We start from the raw sequence: 21,174 nt of genomic DNA, 5'->3' as shown, positions 1-21,174 counted from the left end.
CGTGAAGGTGATTAGTAGTAACATCATGGACGGTAACCTTTTCCATTGGTGCATGGGTTTAGCATGCATCATGTTCTGTGGGTAGTATTCCTCTTCACCTATTTCGAATGGTCTATCTTTCTGTCGCATCAGTATGCATTTTGAGGTGATTTTCCAGCCTTGGAAGTTCACCTTCTCTAATCTCTTTCAGCCCCAAAGCTTTATGCCGTCATTCTGGACCCCATTTTGGATTTTTTGCTTTTAGGTGAATTTATTGCCATAACCCTGCATTAGAACATCCTATATCTTTCTGATTTGCATCCTCATCGATGTAGACTTCCGTGTAGCTTACATCATCTTCACCTGCGTAAGCCTAATAGCAGGCCCTCACCACACACTTGTGCCTCATCATCTGTTTCCCCGTCTCACACCTCCCCGCTTTGTCTCAGGGAACCCCCAATCAAATGTCCTGTGCCACCTGTTCCTGACCGCTTGTTTTTTCTTCTCCTCTTAAGTGAGATCCTAGGGTATTTGCCTTTCTCCCTGGGGCTTGTTTCACTTCCCTAAAACCCTCACAGTCATTCTGGTGGTCACAAATGGCTGGATTGCATCCTTTGTTCCGGCTGACTGGTGTGCCATTGCCTGGCTATAGCCCATCTTCCTGTTAATTCTTCCATTCCTAGATCCCGAAATATCCTTCTTTTTCCTTGTGTCTTCTGGCATTCCTTTCCCCAAAGATTTCCTTGTTTTCGAATTGACATGGCTTTCACCTGTTTTGCTAAGCTTCTTCATAGAGATCTTCTTCTTACTGCCAACGTGTTTGTTTTCTTTTTTTTGAGCTTCAGTTTTTGTATTCTTTGCAACTTGTAATCGGTTTTGTTTTGGGAGAAGTGCATCACTGAGCTCACATCTGCTGGCAATGCTCCTGTATTTGCTGTGGAAATTTGGCCCTATCTAACCTCCCTTCCCATCTGCCTCTACACTACCTAGGACGCCAGATCCAGGATGACTGAAGCAATGGTTAGGAGGTTCACACCCAGGATTCCACACAGCCCACCCCGGACCACCGACCCGGAATGTGTGGACCTAACCACTGCACCACTGCCAGGCCCCTTTCATGTTCCTTTGGCCACCTGCAGTTGAGTATAATGGGATTTGAATATGCTACTTGAGCCCAAGTCTGGCACTGTGTAGATGAGAGCAGGTTGTTTTTCAGGTCCACCGTGATGTCAGAGGACTTCTCATAATTATGTCTCTGGTGTGCCGGCAGGCTTCATCGAAACAGGGCTTCAGAGCCTGCTTGGAGCAGTCTAATAACTCACCATTCCCAGTTAGCGCAGGTTTGACCTTTGCTGCCGTCTTTTGGCTTGTGAATTTCTCTGACTTTCAAACGTTCAAGCAGAGTCTGTGTAAAGACTGACATCTCTCATTGTGGATTTTTCAGGTGTGATTTTTGTTCACCTTCCATTTTCTGGAACTTTTTTCTTTTCCATATTATACTCGTCATGGTCTTTCTCAACTATCTCCCTTAGATATGCTTATCAGTCTGTTCTCCTCAGTTCGTAATGATTAATTTTGTATTTCTTTAATAACCGTATGTTCTCTAGTCCAAGGTGTGAGTGCTTTCGTGACTCTTGGTTGTTGTCTTTGAATTTGCACCGGTCACTTGTAGGACTGCTTGCTATCCTAGCCTGGGTCAAACTAAGCACTGAGAACACGTGGTTATCTGGGTTGATTTGAGATCCTGAGATCAGAAACTCCAAATTCGTGGGGTCCTGTCAACCCCTTTCATGGACATACTGCCTTCACTAAGAAATGAAGCCCTGTATAAAAGGGTGCATTTCAGCACACTTGTAAAGCCCTTCCAAACAAAGAGACACATTAACATGTACCCAGTGGGAACCCATGACGCCAGAGCTTTGGAAAGTGAGACTGATCTTCAAAGAATGCTAGAGGTGTAGGAAAGGAGGCATCGATTCTTCCCTTCAATGTCCTCATGAGAACATTCTTGACTTTGGATTATACTTAAGACAGAAGGACACTGTGTCCATGAAGGGGGTACCAAGGTCCACCTCGAATTTGGAGCTTCTGATCTCAGGATGTCAAACCTACCCAGATGATGAACAGGTGGCATGGCACATTTGATTGGGGATTCCCAGAGGCAAAGCAGGTTGGTGGGGGGGTGGTGGAAAGAGATGGTGAGGCACAAGAGTGTGGTGAGGGCCTGTGATTAGGCTTACGCTGGTGACGATGATGTAAGCTATCTGAAAGATATAGGATGTTTTAATGCAGGTTTATGGAAATAAATTCAGCAAAAATCAAAGATCCAAAAAGGGGTCCAGAAGGATGGCATAAAGCTTTGGGGGCTGAAAAAGAATCGCTAAGGTGACCTTCCAAGGATGGAAAATCACCTTAAAATTCTTATTGATGCTACAGAAAGGTAAACCATTCCAAACAGATGAAGAGGAATACTCCCCAAAGGACATGATCCATGCTAAACCCATGAACAACAGGAAAAGGTTACTGTCCATGATGTTACTACTAATCACCTTCACGAATAATCCAAACAGGTGCACGTTTTCCCAAGCTCAGGCTAAAGGTTGGTCCAAAAGTCCAATTCAGGGCCGGCCCTGTGGTAGACCGGGTAAGTGCCCACGTCCTGCTTTGGCGGTCCGGGCCTCACTGATTCACATCACGGGTGCAGATCTCATTAACAGTGTTAGGAAATATAGATTTCATGGTACGGTGTGGACAGAGATCATAAATTAGTAGCCATTGTGAGGATAGCTTATCAATACGCAACAGAAAAAGAACCACGAGACTATTACAATCTATGTACGCATTTGGTACACTTCCCCAAAGGAAGAAGGAAGGAAAACTTGTGACCTGTCAAGGGGGAATTGGCAGAGTGAGAGAAGATGACATGATCATTGCGCATCAGAGGATTGCCTGGGCAACTTCAACTTGGGAGGCAGTCCAGGACTTTCTCTGGGGAATGTCCACCCACTTGGCCACCTACACAAGATATAAGAGATACAGCCCAGGATAATCTTACAGGAAAGAAACCAGTGTCTAGGGAGATTGTGCTAGGCCTATCAAAGTTCGAGGAGAAAGTTAGAAACCGATAAGAAATCCAGAAAAAGGAAAACTATCCTTTCTGGAAAGGGTTAGGAGTCTGACTGGTCTGAGATAGCTCTGAAACTCTGTGCATGGAGGTTGTCAGGACAACTTAGAATTAGGACGTTCTTTATGACATCATGGTGAACATGTCCCCCAAGAGGGCCACATGGTTACAGTCTGAGGATTGGCCTAGGATAGGCTATTAAAGGGAGAGATAACAAGAAACAGCTTTGACAAACAGAAAGCTGGCACAGAAAGTAGAAGAGATCAAACCGACTCTGATTCAAGGGATAAGAAAGGAATCCTTGGCAAGAAGTGAGAATAGAGGGACAAGCACTGAGAGGAGAACATTGTCATCTATTCAAGTCTATGGGGACAGCATGCTGATTCAAGCTTGAAACTTGATTGGAAACAAGATGCCACACTTGGGCCTTATCAGAACTATGTTGTCCTTCTTCCTTAAGCATAATCCAAACTCAAGAATGATGTCTTGAGGACATTGAAGAGAAGAATATGATGCCTCCTTTCCTAGACACTGGTTTCTTTCCAGTATAAGATTATCCTTGGTTGTATCTCTTATATCTTGTGTAGGTGGCCAAGTGGGTGGACATTCCCCACAGAAAGTCCTGGACTCCCTCCCAAGTTGAAGTTGCCTGGGCAATCCTCTCATGCGCAATGATCATATCATTTCCTAGCACTCTGCCAATTCCACCTTGGCAGGTCACATGTCTTCCTTCCTTCTTACTTTGGGGAAGTGTACCAGATGCGTTCATTGATTGTAATATTCTCATGGAGATTTTCTGGTGCGAATTGATAATGTATCGTAAGAATTGCTACTTATTTATGATCTCTGTCTGCACCGTACCATGAAATCTGTATTTCCTAACACTGCTAAAGTGATCTGCACCCGTAATGTGAAACAGTGAGGCCCCGGCTGCCCAAGTGGAAGGTGGGCACTTACTCACTCAACCACAAAGCCGGCCCTGAATTCTTATTTTGGACCAACCTTTTGTCTGAACTTGGGAAGACGTGGGCTTGTTGGGATTATTCATGAAGGAGATTTCTATTAACATCATGGACGGTAACATTTTCCCTTGGTTCATGGGTTTAGCATGCATCATGTTCTGTGGGTAGTATTCCTCTTCATCTATTTGGAATGGTCTACCTTTCTGTAGAAACAGTAAGAATTTTGAGGTGATTTTCCATCCTTGGAAATTCACCTTCTCTAAATGCTTTCAGCCCCAAAAGCATTATGCCGTCATTCTGGACCCCGTTTTGGATTTTTGATTTTAGGTGAATTTATTGCCATAACCCTGCATTAGAACATCTTATATCTTTCAGATGTGCATCCTCATTGGTTTAGACTTCTGTGTAGGTTACATCATCTTCACCAGCTAAAGCTGAATCACAACCCCTCACCGCACACTGGTGCCTCATCATCTCTTTTACCCTCCCCCACCACCCCGCTCTGCATCTGGGAACTCCCAATAAAATGTCCTGTGCCACCTGTTGGTTAGTGCTTGCTTTTTCTTCTCCTTGTAAATGAGATCCTATGGTATTTGACGTTCGCCCTGGGGCTTGTTTCACTTCCCCTAAAACCCTCACAGCCATTCTGGGTGTCACAAATGGCTGGAATGCAACCTTTGTTCCAGCTGAGTGGTATGCCATTGTGTGGGTATAGCCCATCTTCCTTATGCATTCTTCCCTTGCTGGGCACCAGGGCGGATTTCAAGTCTTGGATAGCGGGAGTAAGGCTGTTGTGAAATCAGCGGTGCACGTCTTATTATAAGGTAGTGTTTCTGAGCTCTTTGGACAAACACGCCTCAGAGGAACAGCTGGATCATATGGGACATGGATTGTTAAATTTCTGAGGCAGTTCCACACCGCTTGCCATATTGGCTGCACCGGTTTCCACTCCCACTTGCAGTGCAGGAGATTTCCCTTCTCTCCACCTCCTCTCTGCCACTTGTTTCCTGTCTGCTTCCTTATAGCCATTCTGACCACAGTGAGCTGCTGTGTCCTTGCAGTTTGCATTTGCATTGGCCTGAGACTTGATGATGGGAACAAGTTTTCATGCACCTTTTGGCCCTCTTTCAATCTTCTTGGGAGAAATCTCTGTTTCCATCTTTTGCCCAGGTTTTCATTGGCTTCTTGTTGTTTTTCTCGTGGAGCTGTGCGAGTTGATTGTATCTTTGGGCTTTTCACCCCTTGTCCGATGTGTGGTTTGCAAACATCCTCTCCCAGTTGTTGTGCTGTCTTGGCATTGAGTCGATGGTTTCCTTGACTGGGCAGAAGCGTCCGCATTTGATGTGGTCCCGTTTGTTTCTTGTTTCCTTTGTTGCCCTTGCCCAGTCAGACATGCTTCTTCCAAATAGGCGGCTCAGACAGATGGCAAAGAGCACTCTGCGTAGGTCTTCTCCTACAAGGTTCACGGTTTCAAGTCTGCCATTCAAGGCTTCAATCCATTTCGAGGTGGTGTGTGTGCCATGTGTAACATCATGGTGTACTCTCGTTGTGTTCCATGTGGCTGTGCAGGCTTCCCAGCACCATTTATTGTAGAGACTCTCCTTTCTCCACTGTCTCCTATTGCCTCCCTCGTTGGAAAGGTGCTGTCCACGTACGTTTGGGTTGGGCTCTGGGCTCTCGATTCTGTTGCATGGGTCTCTGTGCCTGTTTTTGGGTGCAAACTGTGCCCTTTTGGTACCTAGCGCTTCGTCCTCTATGTTGAAATCAGAAAGTGTAGCACGTCCTGCTTTGTTCATTTTCCTGAGGATTCCTTTGCCTATTCAGGGTCTCTTGGTGCTGCCTAGAAACTTTAGGATTCTCTCTTCTATCTCTTTGGGAAATATTGCTGCAACTTTGACTGGGATTGCATGGAATCCAGAGATTCCTTTCTGCGGTATGGACCTTTCAAGTGTGTTAATTCTTCCATTCCTAGATCCCGGAATATCCTTCTTTTTCCTTGTGTCTTCTTGAATTTCTTTCCCAAAACGTTTGCTAGTTTTCGATTGATATGGCTCTCACCTGTTTTGCTAAGGTTCTTCGTAGAGATCTAATTCTTCTCACTGGCAAGATGTCTCGCCCTGTCTAACGTCCCTTCCCTTCTGCCTCTGCACTACCTTGGACGCCGGCCCCACAATGACTGAATGTCTTGAGGACATTGAAGAGAAGAATCGATGCCTCCTTTCCCAGGCCTGTAGCATTCTTTGAAGATCTGTCTCACTTTCCATAGCTCAGGCATCACGGTGGACCACTGGCTACATGCTAATGTGTCCCAAGAGATGTCTTGGAAGCATTGAAGGAATGGACCCCTGTCATGCTTGGGCTATGTCTCTTTGTTTGGAAGGGCTCTACAAGTGTGCTGAGAAGCACCCTTTTCCAGAGGGCTTCGTTCCTTCATGAAGGCTGCCCTCCCAGCCTAGTGTGCTCAGTGTGGCTCCAATCAAATTCTCTCCCCCTACCTCTTGCCACATAAGGATTATTGACTATGTGTTTTGACACCATATGTAAGGAAGTGGGCTGAAAATTTGGACATTACAATTCTGTTTCAAGAAAAATAAAGAAGCCAGGGCTGAGGATGTAAGGCAAACAAATGGCACAGCCTATAGAAATAAAGTAAGCCCGTATCTAGAGGAAATCTAGGAGAACATTCAAGGATCAGGTGTCAAGTTCGAAACTTTCCAAATCCAGAAAAAGACAGAAAAATATCTTTCCTGGAGAGATGAATTCATCAGATTTGTCTAATTTGTCTTGGAAACATTGTGTCCGTGAAGGGTGTTGCCAGGACCCCCACGAATTTGGAGTTTCTGATTAGGATGTCAAACCAACCCAGATGACCATGTGTTCTCAGTGCTTAGTTTGACCTATGCTAGGGTAGCAAAGATGGCTACTAGTGACTGGTGAAAATTCAAAGGGAACCACCAAGAATCGTGAAAGCAGTCATACCTCGGCCAAGAGAACATAGAGTGATTAAGGAAATACAAAACTAATCACTTAGACTGAAGGAGAATGGACTGATAAGCATGTCTAAGGGAGATAGCTGAGAATGACCATGACAAGTATACTATAGAAAAGAAAAAATGCTCCCATAAAATGGAAGGCGAACAGAAATCACACCTGAATAATCCACAATGAATGATGTCACTCTTTAGACAGACTCTGCTTGAACCTTTGAAAGTCAGAGAAATTTACTAGCCAAAAAATGGCAGCGAAGGTCAAACCTGGGCTAACTGGGAAAGGTGAGTTATGAGACTGCTATAAGCGGGCTCTGAAACCCTGTGTCCATGAAGCTTGGTGGGACAGAAGACACACAATTATGACAAATCCTCTGACATCACAATGTACGCGAAAAACAAACTGGCCTCATCTACACAGTGCCAGAGTTGGGCTCAAGTAGCATATACAAGTCCCATTGCAGTCAACTGCAGGTGGCCAATGGAACAGGAAAGCGGATGGCCAGAGGTGCAGAAGTGAGGCCCGCACCTACTGCGACGATTGCCTGGGGTGGGCCGGGTGGAATCCTGGGCGTGAGCCTGCTCACCACTGCTTCAGTCACTGGGGGGCAGGCGTTCGAGGTAGTGTAGAGGCAGATGGGAAGGGACGTTAGACAGGGCCAGACTTCCACAGCAAATACAGGAGCATTGCCAGAAGATGTGAGCACAGCGATGCACTTCTGCCAAAATAAAACCAATTAAAACTTGCACAGAATAGAAAAACTGACTCTGAAATAGAAAAAACCAGCTTGCCAGTTAGAAGAATAAGATCTCTATGAAGAATCGTAGCAAAACAGGTGTTAGCTATGTCAATCGAAAACTAGCAAACGTTTCGGTAAAGAAATTCAAGAAGACACAAGGAGAAAGAAGGATATTCCAGGATCTAGGAATGGAAGAATTAACACACTTGAAACGTCCATACTGGAAAAAGGAATCTCTGGATTCCATGCAATCCCAGTCAAAGTTGCAGCCATACTTGCCACAGAGATCGAAGAGAGAATCCTAAAATTTCTAGGCAGCAACAAGAGACCCTAACTAGGCAAAGGAATCCTCAGGAAAACGAAAAAAGCAGGACGTGGCACACTTTCTGATTTCAACATAGAGGATGAAGCGCTAGTTACCGAAATGGCACAATCTTGGCCCAAAAACATGCACAAGACCCATGCAACAGAATCGAGAGCCCAGAGCCCAACTCAAACGTACACTGACAGCCCATTTTCGGCCAGGGAGCCAAGAGGAGACAGCGAAGAAAGGAGAGTCTCTACAATAAATGGTGCTGGGAAGCCCGCACAGCCACATGGAACACAACGAGAGTACACCATGATCTTACACGTGGCACACACACCACCTCAAAATGGATTATAGCCTTGAATGGCAGACTTCAAACTATGAACCTTGTAGGAGAAGACATAGGCACACTGCTCTTTGCCATCTGAGTGAGAAACCTATTTGGAAGAAGCATGTCTGACTGGGAAAGGGCAACAAAGGAAACAAGAAACAAACGGGACCACATCAAATGCGGACGCTTCTGCCCAGTGAAGGAAACCATCGACTGAATGCAAAGATAGCACAAGAACTGGGAGAGGATGTTTGCAAACCACAAATCGGACACGGGATGAAGAGCCCAAAGATACAACCAACTCACATGTCTCCCCAAGAAAAAAAACAAGAACCCAATGAAAGCCTGGGCAAAAGATGGAAACAGAGATTTCTCCCAAGAAGAACTAAAGAGGGCCAACAAGTGCATGAAAACTTGTTCAGCATCATTAAGTCTCAGGCCATGGCAAATCCAAACTGCAAGGACATAGCATCTCACTGTGGTCAGAATGGCTATAAGGAAGCAGACAGGAAACCACAACTGTTAGAGGGGAGGTGGAGAGAAGGGAAGCCTTCTGTACTGCTGGTGGGAGTGTAAACTGGTGCATCCACTAAGCCAAGACGTGTGTAGCTGCATCAGAAGTTTAAGAATCCATGTTCCATATGATCCAGCTATTCCTCTGCAGCACGTTTATCCAAAGAACTGGGAAACACTACAGCATAAAGACATGTGCACAGCTGAGTTCACCACAGCCTTAATCTCGCTATCCAAGACTTGGTAGCCACCCTGGTGTGCAGCAAGGGATGAATGCAGAAGGAATATGGGCTATAACCACACCATGGCATACCACTCAGCCGGAACAAAGGATGCAATCCAGCCATTTGTGACCACCTGTATAGCTGTGAGGGTTTTAGGGGAAGTGAAAGAAGCCCCAGGGAGAATGTCAGATACCATAGGATCTCACTTACAAGAAGAAGAAAACGCAAGCACTAACCAACAGGTGGCAAGGGACATTAGATTCGGCGATCCCAGAGGCAAAGTGCAGGGGTGGGGAAGGGTGAAAGAGATGATGAGGCACAAGTGTGTGATGAGGGCCTGTGATTCGGCTTACGCAGGTGAAGGTGATGTAACCTACACAGATCCATGAGGATGCAAATCTGAAAGATATAGGATGTTCTAATGCAGGGTATGGCAATAAATTCACCTAAAATTAAAAATCCAAAAAGGGGTCCAGAATGACGGCATAAAGCTTTGGGGGTTGAAAGAGATTAGAGAAGGTGAACTTCCAAGGATGGAAAATCACCCCAAAATGCTTAATGATGCTACAGAAAGGTAGACCTTTCAAAATAGATGAAGATGAATACTACCCTGAAACCATCATCCATGCTAAACCCATGAACCAAGGGAAAATGTTACCGTCCATGATGTTACTACTAATCACCTCCAACAATAATACAAACAGGCCCACGTGTTCCCAAGCTCAGGCAAAAGGTTGATCCAAAAGTACAATTAAGGTCCGGTCATTGGTGGGGAGGGTAGGTGCCCACGTTCCGCTTGGGCGGCCCGAGTCTCACTGTTACACATCACGGGTGTAGATCACATTAGCAGTGTTAGGAAATATAGATTTCATAGTACGGTGTGGACAGGGATGATAAATAAGTAGCAATTGTGAGGATACGTTAATAATATGCACCAGAAAAAGAACGCTGAGAATATTACAATCGATGAAGGCATCTGGTACAATTCCCCAAAGAAAGTGGGAAGGAAAACATGTGACCTACCAACGTGGAATTGGCAGAGTGCTAGGAGATGACACGATCATTGTGCATCAGATAGCCTGGGCAACTTCAACTTGGGAGGGAGTCCAGGACTTTCTCTGGGGAAGGTCCACACACTTGGCCATCTACAAAAGATATAAGAGATACAATCCAGGATAATCTTACAGGAAAGAAAACAGTGTCTAGAGAGGATGTAGCAGCCTTTTTGAAGTTCGAGGAGAATGTCAGAAACTGACAAGAAATCCAGAAAAAGGACAACTATCCTACCTGGAAAGGGTGACGAGTCAGACTGGTCTGAGATGGCTCTGAAGATCTGTGTGCATGGAGGTTGTCAGGACAACTTAGAATTTTGAGGTTGTTTATGACATCACGGTGACCCTGTCCCCCAATATGGCCGCATGGTTGCAGTCTGAGGATTGGCCTAGGCTAGGCTATTAAAGGGACAGATACCCAGAAACAGCTTTGAAAAACAGAAAGTGGGCTCAGAAACTGGAAGAGATAAAACAGAGTCTGAATCAAGGGATAAGAGAGGAATCCTTGGCGAGAAGCGAGAATAGAGGGACAAGCACCGAGAGGAGAACATTGTCATCTATTCAAGTCTATGGGCAGGCCATGCTGACTCAAGCTTGCAACTTGATTGGAAACAAGAGGCCAGACTTGGGGCTCATCAGAACTACAGTGTGCTTCTGCCTTAAGCATAATGCAAAGTCAACAATGACGTCTTGAGGACATTGAAGAGAAGAATCGATGCCTCCTTTCCTAGGCCCCTGGCATTCTTTGCAGATCAGTCTCACTTTCCATAGCTCTGGCATCATGGGGGCCCACTGTGTACATGCTAATGTGTCCCAAGAGATGTCTTGGAAGCCTTGAAGGAATGGAGCCCTGTCACGCTTGGGGTATGTCTCTTTGAGTGGAAGGGCTCTACAAGTGTGCTGAAAATCACCCTTTTCCAGAGAGCTTCATTCCTTTGTGAAGGTTGCCCTCCCAGGCTAGAGTGGTCAGTTTTGCACCAATGAAATTCTCTGACCCTACTTCGTGCCGTGGAAGATTTATAGAGTGTGTGTTTTGACACCATATGTAAGGGAGTTGGCTGAAAAGTAGAATATTACAATCCTGTTTCAAGTAAAATAAACAGGCCAGGGCTGAGGATGTAAGGCAAACAAATGGCACAGCCTATAGAAATAAAGTAGGCCTGTATCTAGAGGAAATCTAGGGGAATGTTCTAGGATCAGGGGTCAAGTTTGAAACTTCCCAAATCCAGAAAAGAGACAGAAAGCTATCTTTCCTGGAGAGAGGAATTCATCAGATTTGTCTAATTTGTCTTGGGAACATTGTGTCCGTGAAGGGGGTTGCCAGGACCAACTAGAATTTGGAGTTTCTGATTAGGATGTCAAACCAACCCAGATGACCATGTGTTCTCAGTGCTTAGTTTGACCTAGGCTAAGATAGCAAAGATTCCTACAAGTGACCGGTGCAAATTCAAAGACAACAACCAAGAGTCACGAAAGCACTCACACCTTGGTGTAGATAACATACGGTTATTAAAGAAATACAAGATTAATCACTTGGAATGAAGGAGAACGGACTGATAAGCATGTCTAAGGGAGATAGCTGAGAAAGACCATTATGATTATACTATAGAAAAGAAAAAAAGTCCCAGAAAAAGGATGACGAACGGAAATCACACCTGGATAATCCACAATGAAAGATGTCAGTCTTTAGACAGACTCTGCTTGAACGTTTGAAAGTCACAGAAATTCACAAGCCAAAAAACGGCAGCAAAGGTCAAACCTAGCTAACTGGGAGGGGTGACTTATGAGACGGCTCCAAGTGGGCTCTGAAACCCTGTGTCCATGAAACTTGCTGGGACAGCAGAGACACAATTATGACAAATCCTCTGACATCACAGTGGACCCGAAAAACAACGTGGTCTGAACTACACAGTGCCAGAGTTGGGCTCAAGTAGCATATTGATGTCCCATTGCCCTCAACTGCAGGTTGGCAATGGAACATGAAAGAGGCCGGCCGGTGGTGCAGCAGTGAGTTCTGCACCTTCTGGGTAAGTGGCCCAAGGGTGGACCGGGTGGTATCCTTGGGGTCATCCTGCACTCCACGGCTTCAGTCATTCTGGGGCTGGCATCCCAGGTGGTGTAGAGGCAGATGGGAAGGGACGTTAGACAGGGCCAGACTTCCACAGCAAATACAGGAGCATTGCCAGCAGATGTGAGCTCAGCGATGCACTTCTGCCAAAACAGAACCAATTAAAAGTGGCACAGAATAGAAAAACTGCAGCTAAAAAAAAAAAGTACAGCTTTCCAGTGAGAAGAATAAGATCTGTAAGAAGAACATTAGCAAAACATTAGTAAGCTATGTCAATCGAAAACTAGCAAACATTTGGGGAAAGAAATTCAAGAAGACACAAGGAGAAAGAAGGATATTCCAGGATCTAGGAATGGAAGAATTAAAACACTTGAAACGTCCATACCGGAGAAAGGAATCTCTGGATTCCATGCAATCCCAGTCAAAGTTGCAGCAGTATTTGCGACAGAGATAGAAGAGAGAATCCTAAACTTTCTACCCAGCAACAAGAGATACTGAATAGACAAAGGAATCCTCAGGGAAATGAACAAAGCAGCACGTGTCACACTTTCTGATTTCAACATAGAGGACGAAGCGCTAGGTACCGAAACGGCAGTCTTGGTCCAGAAACAGGCACACAAACCCATGCAATAGAATCGAGAGCCAAAAGCCCAACTCAAACGTACATGGACAGCCCATTTTCGACCAGGGAAACAAGAGGAGACAGTGGAGAAAGGAGAATCTCTTCAATAAGCAGTGCTGGGAAGCCTGCATAGTCACATGGAACACAACGAGAAAAGATCATGATGTTACAGCTGGCACACATACCACCTCGAAATGGATTAAAGCCTTGAATGGCAAACTTGAAACCATGAATGTTGTAGAAGAAGACCTAGGCACACTGCTCTTTGTCATCTGAGTGAGAAGCCTATTTGGAAGAAGCATGTCGGACTGGGCAAGGGCAACAAGGGAAACAAGAAACAAACGGGACCACATCAAATGCACACACTTCTGCCCAGTCAAGGAAACCATCGACTCAATGCCAAGACAGCACAACAACTGGGAGAGGATGTTTGCAAACCACACATCGGACAAGGGGTGAAAAGCCCAAAGATACAATCAACTCGCACGTCTCCACAAGAAAAAAACAAGAAGCCAATGAAAACCTGGGCAAAAGATGGAAACAGAGATTGCTCCCAAGAAGATCAAAAGAGGGCCAACAGGTCCATGAAAACTTGTTCACCATCATTCAGTCTAAGGCCAATGCAAATCCAAACTGCATGGCAGCTCACTGTGGTCAGAATGGCTATAAGGAACCAGAGAGGAAACAACAAGTGTCAGAGAGGAGGTGGAGAGAAGGGAAGCCTCCTGCACTGCTGGTGGGAGCATAAACTGGTGCAGCCACCACGCCAAGCCATGTGGAACTGTCTCAGAAATTTAAGAAACCATTTCTGATATGATCCAGCTATTCCTCTGCGACGTGTTTATCCAAAGAACTCGGAAACAGTACTGAATGGGGACATGTGCACCTCGGAATTCAGCGGAGCCTTACTCCCGCTATCCAAGACTTGGAAGCTGCCCTGGTGCCCAGCAAGGGAAGAATGCAGAAGGAAGAAATGCTATAGCCACACAACGGCATACCACACAACTGGAACAAAGGATGCAAAGCGGGCACAGAAACTGGAAAAGATAAAACAGACGCTGATTCAAGGGGTAAGAAAGGAATCCTTGGCAAGAAGCGAGAATACAGGGACAAGCACTGAGAGGAGAACGTTGTCATCTATTCAAGTCTATGGGGAGGCCATGCTGATTCAATCTTGCAACTTGATTGGAAGCAAGAGGCCGGACTTGGGCCTTATCAGACCTACGTTGTCCTTCTGCCTTAAGCATAATCCAAAGTCAAGAGTGATGACTTGAGGACATTGAATAGAAGAATCAATGCATCCTTTACTAGGCCCTTAGCACGTTTTGAAGATCAGTCTCTTTTTCCATAGCTCTGGCGTCACAGGGGCCCACTGGGTACATGCTAATGTGTCCCAAGGGATGTCTTTGAAGCCTTGAAGGAATGGAGCTCTGTTATGCTTGGGGTATGTCTCCTTGTTTAGAAGGGCTCTACAAGTGTGCTGAAAAGCACCCTTTTCCACAGGGCTTGGTTCCCTTGTGAAGGCTGCCCTCCCAGTCTAGAGTGCTCAGTTTGCCTCCAATGCAATTCTCTCCCCCACCTCTTGCCGGAGACGGATCATTGATTATGTGTTTTGACACCATATGTAAGGAAGTTGGCTGAAAATGAGAACATTACAATTCTGTTTCAAGAAAAATAAACAGGCCAGGGCTGAGGATGTAAGGCAAACAAATGGCACAGCCTATAGAAGTAAAGTAAGCCCGTATCTACACGGAATCTAGGGTAAAGTTAGACGATCAGGGGTCAAGTTCGAAACTTCCCAAATCCAGTAAAGGGACACAAAAATATCTTTCCTGGAGAGTGGAATTCATCCGATTTGTCTAATTTGCCTCGGAAACATTGTGTCCCTGAAGGGGGTTGCCAGGACCAACTAGAATTTGGAGTTTCTGATCTCAGGATGTCAAACCAACCCAGATGACCACGTGTTCTCAGTGCTTAGTTTGACCTGGTCCAGGATAGCCAAGAGTCCTACAAGTGACCGGTGCAAATTCATAGACAACAACCACGAGGCACGAAAGCACTCACAGCTCGGCCTAGAGAACATACGGTTATTAGAGAAATACAAAATTAATCACTTGGACTGAAAGAGATCGGATCGATAAGAATATCTAAGAGAGATAGCTGAGAAAGACCATTACGAGTATACTATGGAAAATTAAAAAGGTCCCAGAAAATGGAAGGCGAACAGAAATCATACCTGAATAATCCACAATGAAAGACGTCAGTCTTTAAACAGAGTCTGCTTGAACGTTTGAATGTCAGAGAAATTCACAAGCCACAAAATGGCAGCGAAGGTCAAACCTGGGCTAACTGGAAAGGGCGAGTTATGAGACTGCTCCAAACGGGCTCTGAAACCCTGTGTCCATGACCCTTGCCGGCACAGCAGAGACACAATTATGACAAATCCTCTGACATCACAGTGGACCCGAAAAACTACCTGGTCTCATCTACACATCTGTAGCATCTGTAAGCATTTTGAGGTGATTTTCCATCCTTGGAAGTTCACCTTCTGTAAACTCTTTCCGCCCCCAAAGCTTTATGACATCATTCTGGACCCCTTTTTGGATTTTTGATTTTAGGTGAATTTATAGCCATGACCCTGCATTAGAACGTACTATAACTTCCAGATTCACATCCTCATTGCTTTAGACTTCTGTGTAGCTTACATCATCTTCACCAGTGTAAGACTAATCACAGGCCCTCACCACACACTTGTGCCTAATCTTCTCTTTCACCCTCCGTCACCGCCCCTCTTTGCCTCTGGGAGCCCGCATACAAATGTTCAGTGCCACCTGTTGGTTAGTGCTTGCTTTTTCTTCTCCTTGTAAGTGAGATTCTATGGTATTTGAATTTCTCACTGGGGCTTGTTACACTTCCCCTAAAACCCTCACAGCCATTCTGGTGGTCACAAATGGCTGGCTTGCATCATTTGTTCCGGCTGAGTGGTATGCCATTGTGTGGCTATAGCCCATCTTCCTTCTCCAATCATCCCTTGCTGGACACCAGGGTGCTTTCCAAGTCTTGGATATCAGGAGTAAGACTGTGGTGAACACAGCCATGCACATGTCTTTATGCGGTAGTCTTTCTGACTTTTTTGGATAAACAAGCGGCAGATTAATAGCTGGGTCATATGGGACATGGATACTTAAATTTCTGAGGCAGTTCCACACCTTTGGCATCGTGGCTGCACCGGGTTACACTCCCACCAGCAGTGCAGGAGGCTTCCCTTCTCTCCACCTCCTCTCTGACACTTGTGGCTTCCTGTCTGCTTCCTTCTAGCCATTCTGACCACAGTGAGCTGCCATGTCCTTGCAGTTTGGATTTGCATTTTCCTGAGACTTAATGATGGTGAACAAGTTTTCATGCACCTACTGGCCCTCTTTCTATCTTCTTCGGAGAAATCTCTGCTTCCATCTTTTGACCAGGTTTTCATTGGCTTGTTGTTTTTCTTGTGGAGACGTGCGAGTTGATTGTATCTTTGGGCTTTTCACCCCTTGTCCGATGTGTGGTTTGCAAACATCCTCTCCCAATTGTTGTGGTGTCTTAGTATTCAGTTGATGGTTTCCTTGACTGGCAGAAGTGTGTGCATTTGATGTGGTCCCGTTTGTTTCTTGTTTCCTTTGTTGCCCTTGCCCAGTCAGACATGCTTCTTCCAAATAGGCGGCTCAGACAGATGGCAAAGAGCACTCTGCGTAGGTCTTCTCCTACAAGGTTCACGGTTTCAAGTCTGCCATTCAAGGCTTTAATCCATTTCAGGTGGTGTGTGTGCCAGGTGTAACAGCATGGTGTACTCTCGTTGTGTTCCATGTGGCTGTGCAGGCTTCCCAGCACCGTTTATTGTAGAGACTCTCCTTTCTGCGCTGTCTCCACTTGGCTCCCTGGTCCAAAATGGGCTGTCCATGTAAGTTTGAGTTGGGCTCTGGGCTCTCAATTCTTTTGCATGGGTCTTCATGCCTGTTTTTGGGCCCAGACTGTGCCGTTTCGGTACCTAGGGCTTCGTCCTCTATGTTGAAATCAGAAACTGTGACACGTGCTGCTTTGTTCGTTTTCCTGAGGATTCCTTTGCCTAGTCAGGGTCTCTTGTTGCTGGCTAGAAACTTTAGGATTCTCTCTTCTTCTCTGTGGCAAATACTGCTGCAACTTTGACTGGGATTGCATGGAATCCAGAGATTCCTTTCTCTGGTATGGACGTTTCAAGTGTGTTAATGCTTCCATTCCTAGATCCTGGAATCTTCTTCTTTCTCCTTGTGTCTTCTTGAATTTCTTTCCCCCAATGTTTGTTAGTTTTCGATTGACATGGCTTTCACCTGTTTTGCTAAGGTTCTTCATAGAGATCTCATCCTTCTCACTGGCATGCAGTTTTTCACTTTTTCTTTTCAGCTTCAGTTTCTCTATTCTTTGCAACTTTGAATCGGTTTTGTTCTGGCAGAAGTGCATCGCTGAGCTCACATCTGCTGGCAATGCTCCTGTATTTGCTGTGGAAGTCTGGCCCTGTCTAACGTCCCTTCCCATCTGCCTCTACACTACCTCGGACGCCTGCCCCAGAATGACTGAAGAAGTGGTGAGGACGATCACCCACTTCATTCCACCCGGCCCACCCTGGGCCACCAAACCTGAAGGTGCTGACCTCGCCACTGCACCACCGGCCGGCCCCTTTCATGTTTATTGGAAACCTGTAGTTGAGGGCAGTGGAACTTGAATGTGCTACTTGAGCCCAACTTTGGCACTGTATAGATGAGGCCACGAAGTTATTCAGGCCCACTGTGATGTCAGAGGATTTGTCGTAATTGTGTCTCTGCTGTCCCGGCAATCTTCATGGACACAGGGTTTCAGAGCCCGCTTGGAGCAGTCTCATATCTCTCCCTTCCCAATTAGCCCAGGTTTGACCTTCGCTGTCGCTTTTTGGCTTATGAATTTCTCTGACTTTACGACGTTCAAGCAGAGTCTGTGTAAAGCCTTACATCCTTCATTGTGAATTATTCAGGTGTGACTTCTGTTCGCCTTCCATTTTCTGTCACCTTTTTTTCTTTTCGACAGTATAATCGTCATGGTCCTTCTCAACTATCTCCCTTAGATATGCTTATCAGTCCGTTCTCCTTCAGTCCAAGTGATTAATTTTGTATATCTTTAATCACCGTATGTTCTCTAGGACGAGGTGTGAGTGCTTTCGTGATTCTTGGTTGTTGTCTTTGAATTTGCACCAGTCACTGCCAGGACTCTTTGCTAACCTAGCCTAGGTCACACTAAGCACTGAGACCACGTGGTCATCTGGGTTTGTTTGACATCCTGAGATCAGAAACTCCAACTTCGAGCTGGTCCTGGCAACCCCATTCAGGGACATACTGTTTCTAAGACAAATTAGAGAAATCTGATAAATTCCTCTCTCAGGAAAGAAATTTTTTCTTCTCATTTCTGGATTTTGGAAGTTTTGAACTTGACCCCTGATCCTTGGACTTTCCCTTAGAATGTGTCTTGATAGGGGCTTACTTTAATTCTCTAGAGTGTGCCATTTCTTTGCCTTACATCCTCAGCCCTGGAATGTTTATTTTTCTTGATACAGACTTGTAATGTTCTAATTTTGAGCCAAATTCCTCACATATGGTATCAAAACACATAATCAATAATCCTTGTACAGAAAGAGTTAAGGGGAGACAATTTCATTGGAAGCAAAGTGAGCACTCTAGCCTGGGAGGTCAGCCTTCACAAAGGAATGAAGCCCTCTGGAAAAGGGTGCTTTTCAACACACTTGTAGAGTGCTTCCAGACAAGGAGACATACCCACAGTGACAGGGATCCATTCCTTCAAGGCTTCCAAAACATCTCTTGAGACACATAAGCATGTACCCAGTGGGAACCCGTGACGCCAGAGCTATGGAAAGTGAGACTTATCTTCAAAGAATGCTAGGGGCCTAGGAAAGGAGGCATCGATTCTTTTCAGCAATGTTCGGAACAGATAATGCTTGACTTTGCATTATGCTTAAGGCAGAAGGACACTATGTCCGTGAAGGGGGTTGCCAGGACCTCCTCGAATTTGGAGTTTCTGATCTCAGGATGTCAAACCAAAACAGATGACCACGTGTTCTCAGTGCTTAGTTTGACCTAGGCTAGGATAGCAAAGATTCCTACAATGACCAGTGTAAATTCAAAGACAACAACCAAGAGTCATGAAAGCACTCACACCTCGGACTAGAGAACATATGGTGATTAAAGAAGTATAAAATTAATCACTTGGAATGAAGGAGAATGAACTGATAAGCATGTCTAAGGGACATAGCTGAGAAAGACCATGACGAGTATATTATAGAAAAGAAAAAAAGGTCCCAGAAAATGGAAGGTGAACAGAAATCACACCTGGATAATCCACAATGAAAGATGATGTCAGTCTTTAGACAGACTCTGCTGGAACGTTTGAAAGTCACAGTAATTCACAAGCCAAAAAGCAGCGAAGGTCAAACCTTTGCTAACTGGGAAGGGCGAGTTATAAGACTGCTCCAAGCAGGCTCTGGAACCCTGTGTCCATGACTATTGTTGGGCTAGCAGAGACACAATTATGACAAATCCTCTGACATCACAGTGGAAACAAAAAACACCTGGCCTCATCTACACAGTGCCATAGATGGGCTCAAGTACCATATTCAAGTCCCACTGCACTCAACTGCAGGTTGCCACTGGAACATGAAAGGGGCCGGCCGGTGGTGCAGCAGTGAGGTCCGCACCTTTTGGGTCAGTGGCCGGGTTTGGGCCGGGTGGAATCCTGGGGGTGAGCCTGCTCACCACTGCTTCAGTTATTCTGCGGCAGACGTCAGAGGTAATGTAGAGGGAGATGGGAGGGCACGTTAGACAGTGCCAGACTTAAACAGCAAATACAGGAACATTGCCAGCAGATGTGAGCTTAGTGATGCACTTCTGCCAAAGCAAAATCAGTCAAAATTTGCAAAGTATAGAAAACCTGAAACTGGAAGAAAAAACAACAGCTTGCCAGTTAGGCGAACAAGATCTCTATGAAGAACCTTAGCAAAACAGGTGAAGCTATGTTAATCGAAAACTAGCCGTCGTTTGGTGAAAGATGTTCGAAAAGACACAAAGAGAAAGAAGGAGATTCCAGGATCTGGGAATGGAAGAATTAGCACATATGAAACGTCCATACCAGAGAAAGGAATCTCTGGATTCCATGCAATCCCAGTCAAAGTTGCAGCAATATTTGCCACAGAGATAGAAGAGAGAATCTTAACGTTTCTAGGCAGCAACAACAGACCCTGAATAGGCAAAGGAATCCTCAGGAAACGAAAAAAGCAGGACGTGGCACACTTTCTGATTTCAATATAGAGGGCGAAACTCTAGGTACCAAAACGGCATAACCTGGGCCCAAAAACAGGCACACATACCCATGCAACAGGAGCGAGAACCCAGAGCCCAACTCAAACGTGCATGGACAGCCCATTTTCTACCAGGGAGCCAAGAGAAGACAGTTGAGAAGGGAGAGTCTGTACAATAAACGGTGCTGGGAAGCCTGCACATCCACAGGGAACACAACGAGAGAAAACCATGATGTTACACCTGGCACACACACCATGTGAAATGGATTGAAGCCCTTAATGGTAGACTTGAAACTGTGAAACTTGTAGCAGAAGACCTAGGCAGAATGCTCTATTCCATCTGTCTGAGCCACCTATTTGGAAGAAGCATGTCTGACTGGGCAAGGGCAACAACGGAAACAAGAAACAAACGGGACCACATCAAATGCACACGCTTCTGCCCACTCAAGGAAACCATCGACTCAATGCAAAGACAGCACAACACCTGGGAGAGGAAGTTTGCAAACCACAAATCGGAGAAGGGGTTAAAAGCCCAAAGATACAATGAACTCGCACGTCTCCACAAGAAAAAAAACAACAAGCCTATGAAAACCTGGTCAAAAGATGGAAACAGAAATTTCTCCGAAGATGGAAAGAGGGGTAACAGGTGCATGAAAACTTGTTTACCATCATTAAGTCTCAGGAAAATGAAAATCCAAACTGCAAGGACATAGCAGCTCACTGTGGTCAGAATGGCTATAAGGAAGCAGACAGGAAACAACAAGTGTCAGAGAGGAGGTGGAGAGTACGGAAGCCTCCTGCACTCCTGCTGGGAGTGTAAAACAGTGCAGCCAGTATGTCAAGTGGTGTGTAACTGCCTCTGAAATTTAAGAATCCATGTCCCATATGATCCAGCTATTCCTCTGAGGCGT

The sequence above is a fragment of the Equus asinus genome, chromosome 26 (assembly GCF_041296235.1).
Source record: "Equus asinus isolate D_3611 breed Donkey chromosome 26, EquAss-T2T_v2, whole genome shotgun sequence".
In the NCBI taxonomy this organism is placed as follows: domain Eukaryota; kingdom Metazoa; phylum Chordata; class Mammalia; order Perissodactyla; family Equidae; genus Equus; species Equus asinus.
Note: the sequence above shows the minus strand (reverse complement) of the source record.